Source organism: Scyliorhinus canicula, chromosome 5 (assembly GCF_902713615.1).
Source record: "Scyliorhinus canicula chromosome 5, sScyCan1.1, whole genome shotgun sequence".
In the NCBI taxonomy this organism is placed as follows: domain Eukaryota; kingdom Metazoa; phylum Chordata; class Chondrichthyes; order Carcharhiniformes; family Scyliorhinidae; genus Scyliorhinus; species Scyliorhinus canicula.
Window position 1 is genome coordinate 52701990 of NC_052150.1, and position 25562 is coordinate 52727551.

At 41.8% G+C, this 25562-nt stretch overlaps 1 protein-coding gene across 3 annotated transcripts in view; it reads right to left on the minus strand.

Annotated features, from left to right (window-relative positions):
* atxn1a (ataxin 1a) overlaps positions 1–25562 on the minus strand; it is a 400286-nt gene that overhangs the window by 159775 nt on the left and 214949 nt on the right. For all 3 annotated transcript variants that reach the window (XM_038797053.1, XM_038797054.1, XM_038797055.1), the window contains one exon: positions 6547–6656. The gene's annotated coding sequence lies outside the window, so the exon portion shown is untranslated. The remainder of the gene's footprint in view (positions 1–6546; positions 6657–25562) is intronic.

Sequence of the window (25562 nt, forward strand, 5' to 3'; positions counted from 1 at the left end):
CTCACCCAAAATAAAAAAGATGAAAGCAGGAAATTGAACTGCAACTGTCTGCTAACATTGTTAGAAATATACATTACTGGAGGGGCTGTGTCAAACACCATGCAGCCTTGTTGTTTATATATAAAATTTATGCATATATCCCCACTAACTTGCATACATCAGCATCTGTTCATATAGCCAGGTTTTGTTGTGGTGACTTAGAATTTGCCTACCTAACTAGAAACAGCCCATACCAAATCTCCAGATTCACATATTCAAATAGGGCACGCCGGCAAATAAGGTGATACAAACAGAAGTTACTGCTAAGGCTCGAGGTTGAAGATTGGCTTACTGTGTAGTCATAACTTGAGCACCAGTAAACACAAAATATGCTGTCAACTGCAGCAAATATCTTGTTTCATTTGAAACGTCTGGCACATTCATGTTATGATCATTACATGAATGAGTGAGTCTTGGGCTGCATGAACGTCAGAAAGACATATACATTCATTCATTCGTGTTCTGCTTGAAGGTAGGTCCTTCCTTGGCTCATGGTTTGCTTATTTTTCATCCTAAGCTATTTTCATGGCAGCTTTTTGTTAGTGGTGATTTGCCATTGCCTTCCATTCTCAAGAGACATGTCCCAAGTCTATCGCAGCCAGAACAATTAAACCCTAAACTGTTAGCATTACTCTGAACCACGTTAATAGTCTAGCCACTGAATGAACTGGCCCTCCAAACTCAAACATTGTGTGCAAGTACACAACCAGTTAATTGAGCAAGGGGGGAAGGGGAACAAGTAAAGTGAGAGGATAAATCAGTGACAGTGAACCACATCTCAATTACCTTTTACCTCACTTGAAAGTTGAAGGCTGGTGAGATGAAAATGCAAGGACCCAGCTGAAATAAAATCATTCTCAGCAGGCATGAGTCGATAGCAGGCCTCTAATAACTGGGCAATCTGACTCAAAGAAATTAAGGCTAGACCTGGCAAATTTGCGCAGCTAGGTATGGGATGCAGTTCAGAGGTTAGGAGACCAAAGGGAAACTCATTCAAGTTTTATTCAAGGCCATTTTCAGCAGCCCTAGCTTAAAAGAACTGCTTGTGCTTTTGTTTTAAGAGTTTACTTTTTTTTTTAAATCACCCAGATACTGGGAGGCATCTACAAACAGAGAAAATCTGAAGGCCACAAGAGAAGCCAGTTAGTTGCTTCAGAAAATACCACTGAAACAGAGTTTAAAAAGTTAACACTCCACGTTTGGCCCCGTTATACTGAAGACTCAGAGTTCTGGATGCCAGCAATGGGTGCCCAAAAAAGGTAACGGCTTCCATTTCCCAGCACCAACATGCCTCAAGCTTGACGAATGCAAACAAATTCAAACAAATTCTCTGTTGTGTCTTCGCAAATATTTCTACGGCACAAGAGTCTCATGTTTGAGGAACCTATCATTTGCTGCAAGCTGCTGTGAAGACTGGACAAACCAGAGGTCATCATACAGAACAAGTACCTTTTGGTCTACTTTCAATGCCAATTGGTATTAGAACAGGACTGACACATTGAATTGATTTGTATCGGCAAAAGAATAAACTGCTAGATTTGGCACTGTTATTAACCAATGATAATTCAAGAATGCTCAATTCCAAAGAAGTCTTACAACACCAGGTTAAAGTCCAACAGGTTTGTTTCGAATCACGAGCTTTCGGAGCACAGCTCCTTCCTCAGGTGAGAGGAAGAGAGAACGTAGCACTAAATGACAACTAGCTTTGAATTCATATTTGATCCAAATAAATAGTCAGGTCACCTGATGCGCTAATTCCACAGCCCTCAATCCGCTCCCGTTTTCCCTATTGTAACCAATATCTGATGTAGCAATATCTCATGTTGAATCCAAATAGTGTCACATGACAGATTTTCTAATCCCCATTGATTTGTAGCTCATTAATCTGGTTGCACTTTACATCATGCAGGTTATCAAACATTATTGATCTCAGCTCTTTAATTGTCTTGACAGAATCTGAGTCCAGCCTAGTTGTACTACTGAGCCATCATTGTAAATGTTCCAAGTACCGTTGTGTACAAATTGTAACTCCTAGTATGACAGTAATTAGTTATTCGGTTTAAAATCAGCAGTGTATTTTATATTTTGGTTCATATGCTAGTGAGAAGCACTTAAAAAGTACTAGAAAGTACAATATTTAAATGATTAGGACAAGTCCTACCCACCATAAGATACATCTTTAAATTCCACAAAAGAAAACACCCAGTTGCAACAAAATTGTCTCACACAGTTTGGGACGAAGTTAAGTGAGACAACCAGCCATTACTAAGCAACTTGGAAGTGCAGGCAAGTTACAGTTGTTTTTGAACCTTAACGTGCACAATTTTTTAAAAACACAACTCTGCATTTAAAAGCTCCCCAAAAACATATTTGCTACCAAATTTACATTAACACATTGTTAAATTTGGATGGCTTTACACACTTCCCAGGGCTCCGGAGTTAGTAATGCTGGAAAGAAAACTCAATTTGATTGCTAGTCCATGCAATGTTTCCTGACCTTAGTTGGAGAAACAATTAACCCTGGGCAGTATGGATCGGGGAAGAAGTCAGTAAGAGTTCTCCTGGTTGTCATCTAGTGCTACCAACTGGAACGGTCAAGGGAAGACAGGCTTGGATTTGGACGCAAGATCCTCATGAAATGATTTTCCTTCCAAGTCTCACCATTTTGCTTCCACATTAAGAACAGCCACTTGGATGATGTAATAGATATGAACTACTGGCTGTGGAACAGCACCCTAGCAAGTGCCCGCAACATCAGAAGAGATGGGAAAGAAACTATCTGCAAACATGCATCAAGGCAAATACCAATAAAGTTGGCAGTCCATCTTCAACGGCAGTTGTTGTCACACTCGAGGTCAGGAGGTCAGATTTACATTCTGACAAGATTTGTCAAAGTGATGGGGGCTTGATGAGAAACATCTAGTTCAGTAAGTTGCATGGTTTGCATTTATTTTGTATGCACAGCTCTAACTAGTGATAGTCTCTATAATATATGCTTCAAGTACTTAACACAACATGACATCTGACTGCATCAATCAGAACCAATCTCTAAATCCCTGTCAATTTCACTCTCCACCAATATATTTTTGCACAAGACAGGGATAAGCTATGAAATCGCTCCTTTTTGCATGCACAAAACCTTCCCCCTCCCTTATGGTATTCTATATGTTATACCCACATACCAAAAGCAACTAAAAGGGAAATTCATTATTTAGCATAGCAATGCTGCTTTTAAGTTTCTCCTATGTCAAGCATGGCCCCATGTATTTAAACTCTATTTTAATAGTTGGGCGAATTCCATCCCCCCACCCTGCCATGCCCTCCATCCCATCAGAGACAAAGTGAACAGTTATCATGCCTGCAAGGCAAGCTCTTTCCAGCAATATTTCAGTGCTTCCCCCCTTTCTCTACAACCGCCTTCAAACCCACAATCCTACACTTTCCATGATCCGCCAATTCTGTCCTCAATCATCCCCAATTTTCTTTTTTCCAATATGGACAGCTGTGCCTTCCGCTACCTGAGCCTCCAGTTTTGGAATTCCTTCCCTAAACCTTTCTGCCTCTCACTACTCCTTTATGATGCTCCTCAAAAACCTACCTATTTGACCAAGCTTTTGGTCACCTGCCCTATTATTTCATGTGGTTTGATGTCAAATTTGTTTGTCAAGGCTACAGTAAGCACTTTGGGGTTGTTTGCTATATTAAAGATGCTATATAAATGCAACGTTATTGTTGTTATTTGTAATATTAACAAAGATTGTGACATGGCCTTGCACCTGCAACTTCCACGCTCCCGGCCTCTTCCTCAAGACCAAAAGGTTGTCGGGGAAGAATTAAATTCCTAAAGGGTAAGTGAGAAAACTGATAGGAGAGTCAGAAATCAAATACAGTCCCTTTCTGTCAAATTTGGAATGTCATCCAGAGAGAGCTGGTGAGGTAGGGAAAGAAAGGATTTGGCTTTGATTTGGAATGTATATGTTCAGGAGCCATTCAAAGACCAATTACAAATTCCCCCCAAAGTTCTGGTTTTGTATAGCCTTTGTCACTCTGTTGCAGTGCGCTGCAGCCGGTGTTTATCCCACAATATTAATAATGGGCTGATCAGCAGTCCTGAAAGAGCCCATTTCAACCCCATCAAGGATGATGCTATAGTAATTCTTGGGTAGTGGGTAGTGAACACGATCGTGGTGGTCAAGCTGCCATTACCTTAGATAATTAGGGACAAAAGATAATATATCCACTTTTATTGTCCTTCAACATGCCTACTGGCAAAACTGAGCCATTCAAAATTTTAGAATATTTGATAACAATGATAGAAAGGTGTCGTCAACCAACATATTTGAATATTATTTTGGAGCACATACTGCCTTAGCCTCCTGTCATCATAGATATCATAGAATTTACAGTGCAGAAGGACGCCATTCGGCCCATTTGAGTCTGCACCGGCTCTTGGAAAGAGCACCCTACCTAAGGTCAACACCTCCACCCTATCCCCATAACCCAGTAACCCCACCCAACACTTGAGGGCAATTTATCATGGCCAATCCACCTAACCTGCACATCTTTGGACTGTGGGAGGAAACCGGAGCACCCGGAGGAAACCCATGCACACACGAGGAGGATGTGCAAACTCCGCACAGACAGTGACCCAAGCCGGAATCGAACCTGGGACACTGGAGCTGTGAAGCAATTGCGCTATCCACAATGCTACCGTGCTGCCCCTAATTCATATACCTAATTCCTCTGCAAATGCATTGTCTGACCGTTCTGCTTTGTACTATTCAAGTCTGAGCAAAACATTACGAAAAGAATTCTGGATTAAGCCAACATGCAAATAGAACAGAGGAACAAGAGTGTACTGTTTAGCCTCTCGAGCCTCTTCCACCATTCAATTAGATCATGGTGACCTACTGTCAAGGTCTAAAATTAATCGATCTAGCAGCCATTTTGGAAAGAATTTCAAACTTCTCACACCCTTTTGCCTGTAGATAGGTTTCCTAATTTCAGTCTTAAACGGTCATATATTAGTAAACGTACACACCAAGAGAAAAATCTTAACTTTAAACTCGGTGATTTTTATCTGTGTAGGCTGTGATATGGAATGTTAATATAAAACATGCTGAAACTCAATGAATCAATAAGCTCTTGAAGACGCTACCATGCATGAGAACCTCTGTAAAGTCAACAGGAACCCAATCAATTTTTATTCTCCTCGCTCAAGGATACCGACAACAGAAATAAAAGTACACCTTTCCAAGAAGAAAAGCTGTAGGATTTGAAACACAGATTGCCTGCTGCAAGGGATTCACGTCCCTGATCAGTAAGCAACCCTAAATGATCAGCTTTGTCCTCCGCCCGGGATCAGAGTTAGCTGTTTCTAACAGCTGAATAGACCACAAATCTCATCCTGCACAAAAGGAGAATAAAGCTCTTCTCTACCTGTTCAGTCTTAACCTTATCTCTTTTCAAGTAGGATTGAAGTTATTAAAAACACAAATTTTTAATTTTTTAAAAGAAATTTAGTGTACCCAATTCATTTTTTCCAATTAAGGGGCAATTTAGTGTGTTCAATCCACCTACCTTGCGCATCTTTGGGTTGTGGGGCGAAACCCACGCAACACGGGGAGAATGTGCAAACTCCACACGGACAGTGATCCAGAGCCGGGATTGAACCTGGGACCTCGGCGCCGTGAGACTGCAGTGCTAACCCACTGCGCCACCGTGCTGCCCTCAGAAAACACACAAATGACCAGACCTCATCCAGCCAGCAATACATAAATGAACTACCAAACATACAAATCATATGATTTGTATCACAAATCTACCACAACAGATCTTATTCCCAAGTTCCCAATCTTAGTCAAAATCATGAGACAACACAAAAAAGAGATTTAAAAATAAAACTGGAGAATGTGTTTATTAAAAAACTATACTGAGCTTGCCATGAATGTTAACCCAACAAACTCATCTTAATCCATATAAATTTTAGGAAAACACCATACCATTTAGGAGGAAAGGGCAAAGAAAACTTAATCTTTCAGGGTATTTAACATTTTCCAGTTTTGATGATGGGTAATAGACCTGAAATGCTAAACTAACTGATTGATCCTTTCTCACAGTTGCTACCTGCCCAGCTGACTGACAACATCTGGAAACACTGGAAACAATAACAGCATCTGCCGTATTTTGCTTTTTGTCTTCCATTGTGGTTTCCATTTCAGTTTGCGAAGAGGGACAAATATACGATGCATGATAGTGACAAATCAAGACAGCTGCTGTTTTCAAGGCTCCAAACACGAGAGCTTTTCTCCACATCCCAAGATGGTTAACGCTAAACAGGAAGTAAATGATGCTCTGATTCCAGCACAACTCATTGACTTTATATAGTTTACAAAAGCTTTTGCAAGCCAATAACGATTGGTAAGTCTTAGCCAATTGAAGATGGGGCACTGGTAAATAATCTCACAATAATAAGCAGAATAGCAGTCCAAAGAAAATACAACATACCACATGAAATGCAGATCTTCAGTCAGCATCCATCAGAATCCATCCATCATCTCTGGAGTATCCATTACATCATAGATCTTCAGCGTGTCTTAAGCATGAATGGTAAATGTCTGGAAACCAAGAACAAAGAAAACATCATTTTTTAATTTTTTATTTAGAGTACCCAATTCATTTTTTTCCCAATTAAGGGGCAATTTACAGTGGCCAATCCACCTAACCTGCACATCTTTGGGTTGCGGGGTGAAACCCACGCAAACACGGTGAGAATGTGCAAACTCCACACGGACAGTCACCCAGAGCCAGGATCAAACCTGGGACCTCGGCGCCATGAGGCTGCAGGGCTAACCCAAGAAAACATTAATCATTATGTTATCAGATGACAATGTAAAATGTATTGCAACGAATTTTAATTGCACTTTGAAGATTGTATCATCTGCGTGTGGAGAAAATGCCAATATCAACCAAAGTAGCCAGTACAGTGTACAGCAATTAACATTCACATTGTAGCTTTAACTTAACAAATTATCTCAAGGCTTCTGCAGTATGGGAGAGAAGCAGCAATGACAGAAAAGGTTAGGAAGAGAATCCATGACGACTTGGATAAGGAGAGCACTGGTGAGTTGGAGTTTGTGGAGCTTGTAAAACTGGCAAGAACAGTGCAGAAAAATCAAGCCTCGAGTTAACAAAAGCATAGACTTGATTTCAGCAAAGTTTTTTAAAATAAATTTAGAGTACCCAATTTTTTGTTTCCAATTAAGGGGCAATTTAGCCTGACCAATCCACCTAACCTGCATATCTTTGGGTTATGGGGATGAAACCCATGCAGACATGGGGAGAACGTGCAAACTCCACACAGACAGTGACCCAGGGCCGGGATTCGAACCCGGGTCCTCAGTGCCGCAGTCCCAGTGCTAACCACTGCACCACATGCCACCCTAGATTTCAGCAAAGTTGGTGGTATGGTTGGATGATGTTTCCAATGTAGAAATAGGCCTTTTCAGTGATAAACAATGTCTGGTTTGAGATCCGAACCAAGTACGTGTACTGGTTTGATCCTGACTGAGTATGAGCAGAAGAGAGCATCAGATGATTTGATTTGACAACTGGTTTGATTTCAACAATGTTTATCCGAAAGAAGCTCTGATTGTTGAACTGCATAAAACCAGCATGGCAACAGCTTTGGAGTCGAAGGTGATGATGGAAACGTAAAGCAAGGTGTTGCCAGCTCAGAACATTACTGCAGACTGTCTCTAACAGCTGTTATCAAAGTAAATAGAAATACAAAACACGTTACTTCACTTAAATATCAATCTTTGAAAAGTAATATAAATTCCTAGTGTCGAAAATTGAATAAATCCTTTAGCACCACAGAAACAAAAAATTGTGCTACTGTCCACCATCTTTATAAATTATAGCGCCAAATTTGGAGAGAAGTTAGGAGTTTAGAAGCTGAACTTTAAACCATTTACAATTTTGGACCCACTTACCAGGCTTGGCTTAGGATTTACAGGAAATAAGTTAAAAATAAATGATTCACAAATTTGTGCAACAGCCCATTTAAATGTTTATCAAAAATTCAAAATGAACAAGCACTAAGTTTTCAAATATCCCATTTTGAAACGTTGGTGAAAAATGCAAAGCTATGGCAATAAAAAGCAGGGCAGTGTGGTTAATCATGGCTCATCGGTTATGATGAAAGGTCATCGACTTGAAATGCTAACTCTGTTGCTCTCCACAAATGCTGTGTTAATGTTTTCAGTGTTTTTTTTGTTTTTAAATTCAGCTTGCCAGCATCCACAGCATTTTCCTTTTGTATTAGTGGTTAGTTTTGGATTTTACCAGCGGAGCTGGCACAGGCACAAAAATATTTCTATAGAGTGAAGAAAGATATTCATAGGAGAACAGAGACAGAGATCATACACAATTAAAAGCAACAAAAGCTGCTACTAGAACAATTAGAAGCTCAATGGAGAAGGTGATGGTGAATAACTCGCAGCTCAGTCATAGCTTGCCTTGATTCAAAAGGTTACAGGTCTAAATCCAGCAACTCGCGCATAAAAGTCTAAGATGACTCTTCAGTGCAGTACTGAGGAAGATTTCAATGTTGAGAGGTATCACCTTTCAATGAGATGTTAAACCAAGGCCCCTGACCGCCATGATCAACATAAAAAGATCCTCTGAAAGATATTGGTGTGCATCTGACATCATGGCCAACATCTAGTCCTCAAATCAACACAACTTTGAAAAAAGATCATCTATATGCCACATTTCCCATATTCACCATCACTGACCATCATGGCATAAACCATCATTTTAAAAGGCAGCATGTTGCTTTAAATTAAATTTCCTACATTACAACAGTAATCGCACTTCAAACTTATTTTGTTGTCTGTAAAGATCCACGGGATTCTCTGCGATCCACAAAGCATTATAGAATTATTCTTTAAGTATGTTAAATGTAGCGTTTTGCACGTGGACAGGACCAATGTGAAACAATCTTGTTTATGAACATAGAACATACAGTGCAGAAGGAGGCCATTCGGCCCATCGAGTCTGCACCAACCCACTTAAGCCCTCACTTCCACCCCATCCCCTTAATCCAATAACCCCTCCTATTGAGAAGGGGAGCTACTTTCTATAGAATACTCAGCCTCTGACATGTTCTCATAGCCAATGTATGTGGCTGGTCCAGTTAAGTTTCTAGTCAATAGTGACTCGCAGGATATGGATAGTGGGTGCAACGATGCAATGCCATTAAATGTCAAAGGAAGGAGTTCAGACCATCTCTCGTTAGAAATAGTCATTTCTGAGCTCTTGTGCGACACATGTAAATACCACTTTTCAGCCCAAGACTGGTTGTTGTCCAGCTCTTGCTGCATTCAGCTATGGACTGCTAAATTATCTGAAAAATAGTTAAAAGGGATTGAACACTGCAATCATTAGTGAACATCCCCACTTCTGGCCTTATAATGATGTGACAGTTATTAATACACGAATAAATAATCTTTATTGTCACAAGTAGGCTGACATTAACATTGCAATGAAGTTACTGTGAAAATCCCAGAGTCGCCACATTCTGGCGACTGTTCAGGTATATGGAGGGAGAATTCAGAATGTCCAATTCACCTAACAGCACGTCTTTCAGGACTTGTGGGAGGAAACTGGAGCACCCAGAGGAAACCCATGCAGACACGTGGAGAACGTGCAGACTCCGCACAGTGACCCAAGCGGGGAATCGAACCTAGAATGCTGGCGTTTTGAAGCAAAAGTGCTACCCACTGTGCTACCATGCCGAAGCTGAAGAGAGCAGGGCCTAGGACACTGCCCTGGGGAACTTCTGCAGGGCGGATGCATTGGGAATGGATGCACTAGGACTAAGATAATTGGCCTACAATGGTGATAGCCATCTTCCTTTGTGCTTAGGATGACTCCAACCAGTGAAGCTTTCCCCCTGATCCTCACTGACTTCAATTTTACAAGAGCTCCTTAAAGCCACACGTTTGCAGTCACTCACACCTCACCTCGAGAATTCAGCTCTTTCGACCATGTTTTTACCAAAACCATAATGAGATCTGGAGTGGAGTAATACTGGCACAGCTCAAATTGGCCACTAATTAGCAGGTCATTGGTGAGAACGTGTCATTTAGTAGTACCATCAATGGGACCTTCCATTGTTTGGTTGATAATTAAATGTAGGCTGATGGGACAATACGCAGCAGATTGTCCTGTCCACAAAAAGCACTACACTTTTCCACAATGTTGGGTAGATGCCAGTGTCGTAATTATATGAAAACAGTTTGGTTAGAGGCATGGCTAGTTCTGAAGAATTAGTCCGCAGTAATTGTGATTGACATGTTATCAGAATAGACAGAATGTTATTGGGGCCCATAGCCGTTGCTGCATTCAGTGTACTCAACTATTTCTTGACACCACGTGGAGCGAATCGAGTTGGTTGAAGGTTAGCATCTGTAATGGTGGGGGCATCATGAGAAAGTTGAGATAGGTTATTCATTTGAAATTTTTGGCTGAAGAATTGTGACAGCTTGAGTCTTGCTTTTTCTAGTCACACTCTGGATTCTACCATCATCGAGAATGGGAATGTTCAAGGGCCCATCAGTTGTTGTAATTATCTACCACCTTTCATTAGTGGTTGAGCCACAACTGTAGAACTTTAACATGATCTGTTGGGCGTGGAATATTTAGCTCCAAGACAAGCTGCTTCTGCTGTTTACCATGCATATGGCCCTGCTGTAATAGCTTCACCAGGATCAGCACCTTATAGGTACACCGGGTTTAGTTTCTTGCATTCTCTCTACGCATAGTCACCTGGCTTGGTAGTAATGGAAGGTGAGCGATGAGCCAAGCTTTCAGAGTACAGATTACAGTGGAATACAATTCTGCTGCAGTATCTCATGGATGCCAATTTTGAGCTGTTCTAAATCTAGCCCTTTTAACAGGGAAATAATGGCACAATTAACAATGTTTGGTGTGATGATAGTACTTAGTCTCCACAAAAATTGCACAGTGGTAACTCCTACCAATATCACGATTATGGATAGCAGCTATACCTGTGATAGGTAGACAGGAGAGGACAAGGTCAAGTAGGCTTTTCCCTAATGTTGGTTCTCTCACCACATGCCCAGCCTCATAGTTATGCCCTTCAGAATTCACCAGCTCGGTCAGTAGTATAGCTACCAAGCCAGTCTTGGTGATGGACATCAAACACCCCACCCAGAGTACATTCTGTACCCAAGCCATCCTCAGTGCTTCTTGCAAATGGTGTTCAACATGGACACTGGTTTAAGATTCTGGGTAATAAATGTCAAAGGAATGAGTAAGAATTATTTTTATGCAACAAATAATAATGCCCTAGAACCCACTAGCCATGCGGGTGGTGGAAGCAGAGTTGACCAATGATTTCAAAAAGAAACTGCATGGGCACTTTATGGAAATACACTGCAGGGCTGCAGAGATAAGTGGAGGAAAAGGACTGAGTATATTGCTTCACATATAGCTGGCATAGACACCATAGGCCAAATGGCTCCTTCAGTGCTGTAAATGACTATGACTCCATGCTTTAAATTGTCAAGTTATATGCAACATTACAAGTCAGGCCTTTTATAAGTTGGGACCCAGGTTCGATTCCAACCTGTCTGTGTGGAGTTTGCACATTATCCCCGTGTCTTCGTAGGTTTCATCTGGGTGCTCGGTTTCCACCCACAGTCCAAAGATGTGGTTAGGTGAATTTGCTATGCTAAATTGCCCTTTAGTGTCCAGGAACGTGCAGGTTAGGTTATGGGGATAGGGCGGGGGAAGTGGACCTGGGTGTAGAGCGCTCTTTCGGAGGGTCGGTACAGATTCAATGGACCAAATAGCCTCCTTCTGCACTGTAGTAATTCTATGACCTGATGGGAAGAATTGCATCAAAAGTAGAGGCAATAGAGCTATTGAACAGATCCGAACACGGGGCGGAAACACTAAAATTTGGAGAGGGCACTGGTGAAGGTGGTTGGGGAACAAGGGCAGTCTCCATTGTTCTTTTGAGCAACAAAAAAAGGGAACTATTTGAAGAATAGAACCACATGTTTAGAGACTCAAGATAAAGGGAAAAAATTGTTTCCAATTATTATACAAGTTGTGATGTTTTTGGAATTTTGCCACAAACATTGTATGATAAAAATGCATTACAGTTTCTTCAACTTCAGCTAACATGGCATTTATTTCAGTTCAATAGTTCAGCAGATAAATGTATACTTAGAATTTTAAAAAATAAACCATTTTGTAATGACCCTTCTTGCACTGCATCCTTGGGTCAAATGATTTTTGTGTACGTTTCCTATCTCTCAATATCATAAATGTAAACAAAAATTTTCCCAATTATATATTTTCAAGGGCTCAGCACAGCAATTCAACACATTAAATATATCTGCTTTGTTGCTCGATTTCATATTTTGAATCATGGACATTTAACAATACTGAAGGCAGTCATCTGGACCAAAGAAAGACTGTCTCAGGCAGAAATGAGACCTTTCTTCCCCTTCCTCACATCCACTATCCTATGGTCTCAATGATAGTGCCAATTAAATTGAATTGAATCTGTCCAGACCCTGGTAGCAAACCTAAAACCCAACTTGGCCAATTATTTGTACATCATCTTCTTGACAAACCCAGACGTGAGCTGTCAATATTCTGTATTTGGGTGAGGCAATGTACTACAGGTAACTGAAGCCACTCCATGCTTAATGCAGTAACTTAATAATAGGGCCTCAACCAATACGACAAAGAACATAACAAATGAAGCCAAGACATGCAGTAAATGTACATACCAGTGAAGATAGTAAATGTTTTTAAGGACGAATAGATTGACAGAAACTTGAAAATAAGTTTGTGCAAAAACTGAATTAGATGTGCTTTGCCACAGAAAGTGAAATCTGATACATTCCAGCATTTGATGCTGCAGCATTCAGTTTTCCGACTGGCAGCTGTTGGATGAGGTCTTCGGTGTAAGTTGTTACAGGAAAGAAGTATTCATGAGAAACGTCAAATGTAGTGGCAACCTTCCCCTTAAGCACCTATGCTTTCATAGACCTGCTCATACCTTAAAAGTTACCATTGAGCCTGGGGTCAGTACTCACTCCATTCCCATTACAGCACAATGCTTTGGGGCCACAAATTGTGTTTTAGGAATGAATGCATTCTGGTGGATGCTCTTTAATGCAATTTAAGCTGGGGGAAGTCAAGAGTTGTATCCTTACATAGGACATAGCATTAAAACTGGCATGCTTATTTTGTGGGTGGAGTATTGTTTTCATCTGTAATTGGTAACTAGCCTTTAAATCTAAAGGTGACTAAAGTGTTTACACTTTACCAATCCTACATTTTTATATACAAGAAATCATCCACTGACAAGATTAAGGGCGCAAAGACACAAATCAAATTTTTTCTTCATGATTTCCCAAGCCATGTTCTTTGCAATACATCAGATATTTTGCCTTCCAAATTAAACTATATTTAGAGTCAACTTGCACTTAACTAGTTTTAAAATTGTTTCACATCAAATCAAGGGCCGTTTTGCTGGGATGTCAAAAATAGATCCCGGACAAGCTGCACGGTGCCGCTGTAGTTAGCACTGCTGCCTCATGGAGTATACGAAATAAGGTAGGGGAACTGGCAGCATGGGTTGGTACCTGGGACTTCGATGTTGTGGCCATTTCAGAGACATGGATAGAGCAGGGACAGGAATGGTTGTTGCAGGTTCCGGGGTTTAGGTGTTTTAGTAAGCTCAGAGAAGGGGGCAAAAGAGGGGGAGGTGTGGCGCTGCTAGTCAAGGACAGTATTACGGTGGCGGAAAGGATGCTAGATGGGGACTCTTCTTCTGAGGTAGTATGGGCTGAGGTTAGAAACAGGAAAGGAGAGGTCACCCTGTTGGGAGTTTTCTATAGGCCACCTAATAGTTCTAGGGATGTAGAGGAAAGGATGGCGAAGATGATTCTGGAAAAGAGCGAAAGTAACAGGGTAGTTGTTATGGGAGACTTTAACTTTCCAAATATTGACTGGAAAAGATATAGTTCGAGTACATTAGATGGGTCATTCTTTGTACAATGTGTGCAGGAGGGTTTCCTGACACAATATGTTGACAGGCCAACAAGAGGCGAGGCCACATTGGATTTGGTTTTGGGTAATGAACCAGGCCAGGTGTTAGATCTGGAGGTAGGTGAGCACTTTGGAAACAGTGACCACAATTCGGTGACCTTTACGTTAGTGATGGAAAGGGATAAGTATACCCCGCAGGGCAAGAGTTATAGCTGGGGGAAGGGCAATTATGATGCCATTAGACATGACTTAGGATGTGTTGGTTGGAGAAGTAGGCTGCAAGGGTTGGGCACACTGGATATGTGGAGCTTGTTCAAGGAACAGCTATTGCATGTTCTTGATAAGTACGTACCAGTCAGGCAGGGAGGAAGGGGCCGAGCGAGGGAACCATGGTTTACCAAAGAAGTGGAATCTCTTGTTAAGAGGAAGAAGGAGGCCTATGTGAAGATGAGGCGTGAAGTTTCAGTTGGGGCGCTTGATAGTTACAAGGAAGCGAGGAAGGATCTAAAGAGAGAGCTGAGACGAGCAAGGAGGGGACATGAGAAGTCTTTGGCAGGTAGGATCAAGGAAAACCCAAAAGCTTTCTATAGGTATGTCAGGAATAAAAGAATGACTAGGGTAAGAGTAGGGCCAGTCAAGGACAGTGGTGGGAAGTTGTGTGTGGAGGCTGAGGAGATAAGCGAGATACTAAATGAATACTTTTCGTCAGTATTCACTCAAGAAAAAGATAATATTGTGGAGGAGAATGCTGAGACCCAGGCTATTAGAATAGATGGCATTGAGGTGCGTAGGGAAGAAGTGTTGGCAATTCTGGACAAGGTGAAAATAGATAAGTCCCCGGGGCCGGATGGGATTTATCCTAGGATTCTCTGGGAAGCCAGGGAAGAGATTGCTGAGCCTTTGGCTTTGATTTTTAGGTCATCATTGGCTACAGGAATAGTGCCAGAGGACTGGAGGATAGCAAATGTGGTCCCTTTGTTCAAGAAGGGGAGTAGAGATAACCCCGGTAACTATAGGCCGGTGAGCCTAACGTCTGTGGTGGGTAAGGTCTTGGAGAGGATTATAAAAGATACGATTTATAATCATCTAGATAGGAATAATATGATTAGGGATAGTCAGCATGGTTTTGTGAAGGGTAGGTCATGCCTCACAAACCTTATCGAGTTCTTTGAGAAGGTGACTGAACAGGTAGACGAGGGTAGAGCAGTTGATGTGGTGTATATGGATTTCAGTAAAGCATTTGATAAGGTTCCCCACGGTCGGCTATTGCAGAAAATACGGAGGCTGGGGATTGAGGGTGATTTAGAGATGTGGATCAGAAATTGGCTAGTTGAAAGAAGACAGAGAGTGGTAGTTGATGGGAAATGTTCAGAATGGAGTTCAGTTACGAGTGGCGTACCACAAGGATCTGTTCTGGGGCCGTTGCTGTTTGTCATTTTTATAAATGACCTAGAGGAGGGCGCAGAAGGATGGGTGAGTAAATTTGCAGACGACACTAAAGTCGGTGGAGTTGTAGACAGTGCGGAAGGATGTTGCAGGTTACAGAGTGACATAGATAAGCTGCAGAGCTGGGCTGAGAGGTGGCAAATGGAGTTTAATGTGGAGAAGTGTGAGGTGATTCACTTTGGAAAGAATAACAGGAATGCGGAATATTTGGCTAATGGTAAAATTCTTGGTAGTGTGGATGAGCAGAGGGATCTCGGTGTCCATGTACATAGATCCCTGAAAGTTGCCACCCAGGTTGATAGGGTTGTGAAGAAGGCCTATGGTGTGTTGGCCTTTATTGGTAGAGGGATTGAGTTCCGGAGCCATGAGGTCATGTTGCAGTTGTACAAAACTCTAGTACGGCCGCATTTGGAGTATTGCGTACAGTTCTGGTCGCCTCATTATAGGAAGGACGTGGAAGCCTTGGAACGGGTGCAGAGGAGATTTACCAGGATGTTGCCTGGTATGGAGGGAAAATCTTATGAGGAAAGGCTGATGGACTTGAGGTTGTTTTCGTTAGAGAGAAGAAGGTTAAGAGGTGACTTAATAGAGGCATACAAAATGATAAGAGGGTTAGATAGGGTGGACAGCGAGAGCCTTCTCCCGCGGATGGAGGTGGCTAGCACGAGGGGACATAGCCTTAAATTGAGGGGTAATAGATATAGGACAGAGGTCAGAGGTGGGTTTTTTACGCAAAGAGTGGTGAGGCCGTGGAATGCCCTACCTGCAACAGTAGTGAACTCGCCAACATTGAGGGCATTTAAAAGTTTATTGGATAAGCATATGGATGATAAGGGCATAGTGTAGGTTAGATGGCCTTTAGTTTTTTTCCATGTCGGTGCAACATCGAGGGCCGAAGGGCCTGTACTGCGCTGTATCGTTCTATGTTCTATGGCGCCGAGGACCTGGGTCACTGTCCGTGTGGAGTTTGCACATTCGCCCGTATTTGTGTGGGTCTCACCCCCACAGCCCAAAGATGTGCAGGTTAGGTGGATTGGCCACGTTAAATTACCCCTTAATTGGAAAATAAAAGAATTGGGTACTCTAAATTTATTTAAAAAGTAGATCCTGGATTTGTCAAATGTGCTGTTCAGAACCTCAAGTCTTTTCAATATTATAGTTAATTACTTTTCTAAAATCACAGTGAACGTTTTGTGTGGCATGAAACATTGCAGTATTTATTCCACAGATTCTACTGAGGATGCACCACGGACCATCCCAAAGTATAATGAACACAAATGGATACAGTATTATGTGCCAATTCATGACAAAAGACAAAAGTCAGAAAACCATTAATACAGTACAAATATGAGTGGTTGTCTCTCAGGTCCATATAAAAGAAAATACAAACTGACTACACTGCAGTTCCTTGCTCTAACTGCTGTTTATTTCACATGGCAATAATTAGCTCATGAACATTCAGAAACCTTGAACGACCGACCAAGAGTTTCATGCACTCCACTATGGTATTTCAGAACTGGGAACAGTGCCTAACAATCTCTCAATTTCAACTTCTAAAACTTCTTGCCTGAGCTTTATAATAGTGATTCCAGGTCGTTTCTAATGCCCTTTGGGTGCTCATTATTCAAACCTACAATCCTGCCAACGTTTGTGTGGTTGTTGCCATTAGAAAAGAATGCCTAATTGGGTCACGACACTACATTCAAACACCATCAGAACTCATTCCAAAAACTAAATGACAAAAATCGTCTTCCCCAGCATTCCTGCAAAAACATGTGTTAGTATCTACCGAGAAAGATTTTTAACATTTTTGTTTTAAATTGAGCATTGGTGGACCAAATAATTCTAATTTAAAATATTAAAGCTCCTTTCCAATGTCTGACCTCTAGCCAACCAGAGTTGAGAGCCAAGCCTGGTCATCTATATCTGTAACCGCAGCAACAGGTATGGCCTTGCAGCCTGCACTGCAGGTGTGCTCGGTGGCACAATTTCCTAAAGGGACACCTTGGAATATTATGGTGACTATCTGAATATAAAAGTTATAATACTATGTTTCTGCTGCTTCCTGACAAAATTACAACAGCAATCATCTTTTTAAAAAGTCACAAAGTTAATGTTTAAAAGTACCAAACATATTCTCCAGCCCGCAAGTTATTGGAATACGTAAAGCTGGTTGGCAGGCTTATTCAGCTTCACAATTTCTGCATAAGATCTTATCATATTGTTGCAATAGTAAATTTTAATTTGTAATTTTGAAGTAACAACTGACTTCATACTCAAGGAACTGCAAAATAAAAATGTGAAAAACACTTCCAATTATCAGATTGTACAAAATGGTTCCATTTTATTCATCTTTACCAAGTCATGATCAGGCCTATCCTGGATATATGAGGTTTGGAGAGATCTAGAAACAATAATACACCTGAAGTTTTTTAAAATGGTAGCTTCTCTTTCGGGTGCATATAAAACTGATATTGAATATGTAATAACAATGCTTCTCACATCTCGCTTTACTTCTCTTTTTAGTCTCTGTACTGCCATTTCACTTTGTTGAAACACAATTCCCTCCCCCACAAATGAGTCATAATGCGTACTATCTCAAAACGACATTAAAATGTGTAGGCAGAATGATACATTAGATTAAAAGACACTTTACAACACAACAATCTATTTTCTTTCTTCTACCATTTTTGCTTCCTTTTGCTAACTTTGTAATATCTCACCTTTTCTCCCTCATTTATTCCTTTTGGCAACACCTTTTTTCATAAGTAGTGACCAAGATAAGATAACACGCTGTAAATGACTGCATGGGAACCTCAGTCTCATCCTTCCTCAGATGCTTAATCTGGTAATCCACTCATACACACACACACTTCAAATAACTCTATAAATTAACAAGCAACAAACAGCGTGACTAAACATTTTTGTTGTATTTTGTCAGGTTCAACTATATATATTATATAGCACTACAGAGTAGTATAGATCTTTCTTGGATGCATAACTCACTTTGTTACACAATTTGGTATCATCCACAAATTTCAATATTACAGTTTTAATATTTTAATTCATTTGATTAACAGGTATGATAAACCATTAGGCTCCAGGTCCAAAGCCAGAGTGTCATTTTTGCCCAACTAGAATGGTTATTACCAATTATGTTTCTCATACAACAAAACTCGCAAAATACTTCTATCCCGGTTTCTTTTAGTATTGATGGATGTATTCAATTTGTGTTAAACCAAATTACTATAGTTTCATAATGAGCAGCGCAGGTTTATTAAGTCCATGAACTTAGATGACTCCCCCAAAACTTTAAATTAGAAACACTAGTTTTATACTGAGAGATTGAGAAAAAAAGAAAATCATAGATCATCCATTTTGCTTGCTCCACTATCTCACTCCTCATTTTTAAAAAGAAACTTATGTTTGTGAATTTTTTTCTGCTCAATGCCCATTATGGTTTGCTTTTCTGCAATTGAAGGAAAATGTTCATTTCTATGCAAAGAGCCATCTTATCCAGCTTTAAGGAGTCTGACCTTTACCTCACTGCAGACTGGCTTTCATTTGTGCGTGTACTGCAGGGAAGAAGGTCAATACCCAAGGGCTTAAATAAAAGTCTCAGGGATCTCAAACTCTCTAACTAAGTGAATATAAAGTTCATGGGGAATATTTTCTTATCTGATTATGAAGTGCTGTGCATTTTGAAAAATACAACTACATTGTTAAATTAGAATCTAACCAAAAATCCTCCACACCCATCGCTAAAACAGTACTTTAATGTTCACAACTTGAAAACTTTAAAGCAAGCATGTGTGCAAGAAAAAAAGCTTTTGGTATAAACAAGGGTAACCTCAAGATTCAAACGGTGATGCTCTCCAGGGTCGACAGGCATAATTTTCCACAGGAGACAAATACAATGTGAGGGTTCATAGATCATAGAATTTACAGTGCAGAAGGAGGCCATTCGGCCCATCGAGTCTGCACCGGCTCCTGGAAAGAGCACCCCACCCAAGATTAACATCTCCACCCTATCCCCATAACCCAGTAACCCCACCCAACGCTAAGGGCAATTTTGGACACTAAGGGCAATTTATCATGTCCAATCCACCTAACTTACACATCTTTGGACTGTGGGAGGAAACCGGAGCACCCGGAGGAAACCCACGCACACGCAGGGAGGATGTGCAGACTCCGCACAGACAGTGACCCAAGCCAGAATCGAACCTGGGACCCTGGAGCTGTGAAGCGATTGTGCTATCCACAATGCTACCGTGCTGCCAATGTGTAAATTAAAGGTTCCGTGTAATTACTTCCACTCCAAAAATAAGCACATTTAAAGATTTTTTTCTTTGTCTTCCAATTTGTGGAATTAGAGATAACAGAATCAGGTTTTCTCCAGGAGATAATTTACACCTACAGCATAGAAAGTTAATCGGTGCTATAAGCACTGCAGACAGAAACAAATGGGAAGAAACAAACAAGTAGATCAAACTGAATGTCCACTCTGGCAATTTGATAGTTTGTATAATCTTTTATTCAGGAAATTTTACCAGAAGCTATTCAACTATCTGTAGCACTGTCGATGGCCACATGATGAATAGATTATTTGAAAACAAGGCGGCAACAGGATTGAGACACACACACATCACAAACACAGCCCACAAAACTCTCTAATACCAAAATTTAGAACTACGTAACAGCAAAGCACAATTGAATGGGAAATTCTGATATACCATGTTGTAATGGAAAATATTAGCAAGAAAGTCTGATCAAAAATCATGACCTCAGGGTTTGGGACAACCTTGGCTCTTTAACAGCACTTTTACTTGAGTCAGAAGGTAGTGAGATCAAGTCTCACTCTCGGATACTTGAGCACTTAATCTAACCTGACAGTTTTGGGCAGCACAAAGTGCATACTGCACCATCAGAATTGCTGTCTTTCGAATGAGAGATTAATTCAAGACCATCTGCCTGCTCAATCCACATCATTATTTGGAGAAAACATTTCAGCTGTTCCAGGGTTCTGTGAGAATTTATCCCTCAATAAATTACCTGGTCACATTTCTTTTGTTATGTGCTAATTTTCTGCCTCATTTGCCCATACTGCAAAAACACGAAGCTGACAGTGAAGAGTCCTGGGATGCGCCAAGGACATGAAAAATGCTAATATAGCTATAATTTCTAATATAGAAAGTATCTCTTTATAGAATGAGGGTATTGGTTGAATATGTCAGTGTGGACTGCACACATTTGTGAAACTAGGGACCATAAATATAAAATAGTCACTGATAAACACGTTCAGATGGTGAGAATGTGGAAAAGTTACAACATGGAATAGTTGAGGAAAATTGCAGAAATGCAATTAAGGGAAAGGTAGATTTTTAAAATAATCTTTATTGTCTCAAGTAGGCTTACATTAACGCTGCAATGAAGTTACTATGAAAATCCCCTAGTCGCCACACTCTGGCACCTATTCGGGTACACAGAGGGAGAATTCAGAATGTCCAAATTACCTAACAGCACGTCTTTCGGGACTTGAGAGTGGAAACCGGAGCACCCGGAGGAAACCCACGCAGACATGGGGAGAAAGTGCAGATTCCACACAGACAGTCACCCAAGGCCAGAATTCAACCCGGGTCTCTGGAGTTGTGAGGCAGCAGTGCAAACCACTGTGCCACCTTGCCACCGACCATGCTATCCTCAAGAATTAAATCTTTTAGCCCTGACATTATTCTGTTGAATTTGCACTGCAACTCCTCCATGGTCAATATTTTCTTCCTGTGGTGCAGTGCCCATATTGACCCCAATTCTCTGAATGGAGCCCAACCGTAGTTTCAAAAAACCAAAATAAAACTTGCTGTACCAACCATAGAACATACAACATACAGTGCAGGAGGTGGCCATTTGGCCCATTAGTGGGCTCCTGGCTCTATTTACCCCCCACCCATGTGACATGGGGTGGTGGGAGGTAAATAGAGCCGGAAGCCCACTAATTAGATTTAAATGTATGGGAATGGGGTTCCTGGCCTTTCAAGGCTGGAACCCCATTACGTCTTTGGTGGGGGTTGGGGATAATCAAGCAGGGAAATCCCGTGATGTAAAAGCTGTTTTGGGAGTATCAGTACTCAATTCTAACATAGGAACAGGAGTAAGCTATTCAGCCCATTGGGCCTGCTCCATAATTCAATACAATCTAGGCTGATCGGACACTCCAATGCCTTTGACACCAACTATCCCCATGACCCTTTATGTGATCGTTAATAAGAAACCTATTAATCTCCGCTTTAAACATGCTCAATGACTGAGCTTCCACAGCCCTCTAGAGTAGAGAATTCCAAAGATTCACAACCCTCTGTGTAACAAAAGTTCTCCTCAACTTGGTCCTTAGTGGCATCTCCCTTATTTTGAAATTGTGCCCCCTGGTTCTAGGCTCCTCAACTAAGGGAAACATCTTATCTGCATCTAACCTGTCTATTCCAATAAGTATTTTGCAGGGTTCAATGAGATCACTTCTACAGAATGCACCCCCAGTTTGCCCAATCTCTCTTCATAAGACAGCCCCGCCACCCCCATTAGCCTGGTGAACCTTCATAGCATTCCCACTATGGCAATAATATCCTTTCTGAGGTAAGCGGCCCAAAACTGCACACTGTACTCCTGGTGCAGTCTAACCAAGCCTCTATACAATTGAAGCAAGACCTCACTACTCCTGCACTCAAATCCTCTTGCAATAAATGCTAAAATTCCATTTGCCTTCCTAATAGCTTGCTGCACCTGCATGTTTGCCTTCAGTCATTTATGGACAAGGACACCCAGATCCTTTTGTGCATCTACACTTTACCAAATCTACCAAATTGGATCTCACATTTTTCCACATTATGTTCCATCTGCAATGCTCTTGCCCACTCACTAAGTCTGCCCAAATCCACCTGTAGCTGCTTTACATCATCCTCACAATAAACATTCCCGCCTAGCTTTGTATCCTCCTTGAATGTGGGAATATTACATTTGGTCCCCACATTCAAATCATTGGCATATATTGTGAACACCTGGGGCCCCAAGTACTGATTCTTGCAGCACCCCAATAGTCAACCTGCTGATGTGAGAATGACCCGTTTATTCCTACTCTTTTTATGCCCGTTAGCCAATCCTCAATCCATACCAGTGTGCTGCCTCCTATCCCATGTGCTTTTATTTTGGTAATTAACCTCCTTTATCAAAAGTCTTCTGAAAGTCCAAACATACTATATTCCTCAACTCTCTTTTATCTATTTTGTCATTAACATCTTCAAAAAACACCAGGTTAAAGTCCAACAGGTTTGTTTCAAATCACTAGCTTTCAGAGCACTGCTCCTTCCTCAGGCAAATGAAGAGGTATGTTCCAGAAACATATAGATAAAGTCAAAGATGCAAAACAATGCTTTGAATGTGACCATTTGCAGGTAATTACGTCTTTACAGATCCGGAGATAGGGGTAACCCCAGGATAAAGAGGTGTGAATTGTCTCAAGCCAGGACAGTTGGTAGGATTTCGCAAGCCCAGGCCAGATGGTGGGGGATGAATGTAATGCAACATGCATCCTAGGTCCCGGTTGAGGCCACACACGTGTGCGGAACTTGGCTATAAGTTTCTGCTCAGCAATTCTGCGTTGCCGCGCGTCCTGAAGGCTGCCCTGGAGAACGCTTACCCGGAGATCAGAGGCTGAATGCCCTTGACTGCTGAAGTATTCCCCGACTGGAAGGGAACATTCCTGCCTGGTGATTGTCGCGCGATGTCCGTTCATTCGTTGTCGCAGCGTCTGCATGGTCTCGCCAATGTACCATGCTTCGGGACATCCTTTCCTGCAGCATATGAGGTAGACAACATTGGCCGAGTCGCACGAGTATGTACCGCGTACCTGGTGGGTGGTGCTCTCGCGTGTAATGGTGGTATCCATGTCGATGATCTGGCATGTCTTGCAGAGATTGCCATGGCAGGGTTGTGTGGTGTCGTGGTCTCCGTTCTGAAGGCTGGGTAGTTTGCTGCAAACAATGGTTTGTTTGAGGTTGCGCGGTTGTTTGAAGGCAAGTAGTGGGGGTGTGGGGATGACCTTGGCAAGATGTTCATCTTCATCGGTGACGTGTTGAAGGCTGCGAAGATGTCGTAGTTTCTCCGCTCCGGGGAAGTACTGGGCGACGAAGGGTACTCTGTCGGTTGTGTCTCGTGTTTGTCATCTAAGGAGGTCGGTGTGGTTTTTTTGCTGTGGCGCGTTGGAACTGCCTATCGGTGAGCCAAGCACAATATCCCATTCGTGCGAGAGCATCTTTCCGTGTCTGTAGATGTCCGTTACGCTTCTCCTCGCCTGAGCAGATCCTGTGTATACGGAGGGCTTGTCCATAAGGGATGGCTTCTTTAATGTGTTTAGGGTGGAAGCTGGTGAAGTGAAGCATCGTGTGGTTATCCAAGGGCTTGCGGTAAAGCGAAGCGCTGAGGTGACCGTCCTTGATGGAGATGAGTGTGTCCAAGAATGCAACCGATTTTGGAGAGTAGTCCATGGCAAGTCTGATGGTGGGATGGAACTTATTGATGCATCATGTAGTCGTTTCAGTGATTCTTCACCGTGTATCCAAAGGAAAAAAGATGTCATCGATGTATCTGCTGTCTAATGTCGGTTGAAGGTCCTGTGCAGTGAGGAGGTCTTGTTCAAACTTGTGCATGAATATGTTGGCACATTGAGGTGCAAATTTGGTTCCTATGGCTGTTCCGTGCGTCTGGATGAAGAACTTGTTGTCGAAGGTGAAGACGTTGTGATCCAGAATGAAGCGGATGGGTTGCAGAATTGCATCTGGAGATTGGTAGTTGTTGGTGTTGAGTACTGAGGCTGTTGCAGCAATGCCGTCGTCATGGGGATGCTGGTGTAGAGTGCTGAGACGTCCATTGTGACGAGGAATGTTCCTGGTTCAACTGGTCCATGGGTGCTGAGTTTCTGTAGGAAGTCTGTCGTGTCGCGACAGAAGCTGGACATTCATTGTACGATGGGTTTCAAGATTCCCTCGATGTAGCCAGAGAGGTTCTCACACAGGGTCCCATTGCCTGAATGTTCCCTTCCAGTCGGGGAACACTTCTACAGCCAAGGGCATTCAGCCTCTGATCTTCGGGTAAGCGTTCTCCAAGGCGGCCTTGAGAATGCGCGACAGAAATCGCCGAACAGAAACTTATAGCCAAGTTCCGCTCACATGAGTACGATCTCAAACGGGACTCATGTCACATTACATTCATCCCCACCATCTGGTCTAGGCTTGTGAAATCCTACCAACTGTCCTGGCTTGAGACCATTCACAATTCTTTAACCTGGGGTTACCCCTATCCCTGGAGCTGCAAAGACTTAATTACCTGCAAATGCTCGCATTCAAAGCATTGTCTTTGTCTATATATGATTCTGGAACATACTTCTTCATTCACCGGAGGAAAGAGCAGTGTTCCGAAAGCTAGTGATTTGAAACAAGCCTGTTGGACTGTAACCTGGTGTTGTGAGACTTCTTACTGTGCTCACCCCAGTCCAGCACCAGCATCTCCACATCTTCAAAAAACTGCAACAAGTTCATCAAACATGATTTCCCATTTATAATTCCATGTTGACTATACCCAATCAGATCATGATTGTCCGTGTGTCTATTTATCACAACCTTGATAATAGATTCCAGCATTTTTCCCACCACTGATGTAAATATAACAGGTCTGAAGAACTGAATTTTCACTCTCCCTCCCCTCTTAAATAGTACGGTGACATTTGCTACCTTCCAATCTTCAGAAACCATTCCAGAATCTGTACAGTTTTGGAAGATAATCACCAATGCATCCGCTAGCTCTATAGCAACCTCTTTCAACACTTTGGGATGCATAATAGGGGGTCCTGAGCACTCATCAACTTTCAGACCTATTAATTTCTCCAAATTAGGCAGCACGGTAGCATAGTGGTTAGCATCAATGCTTCACAG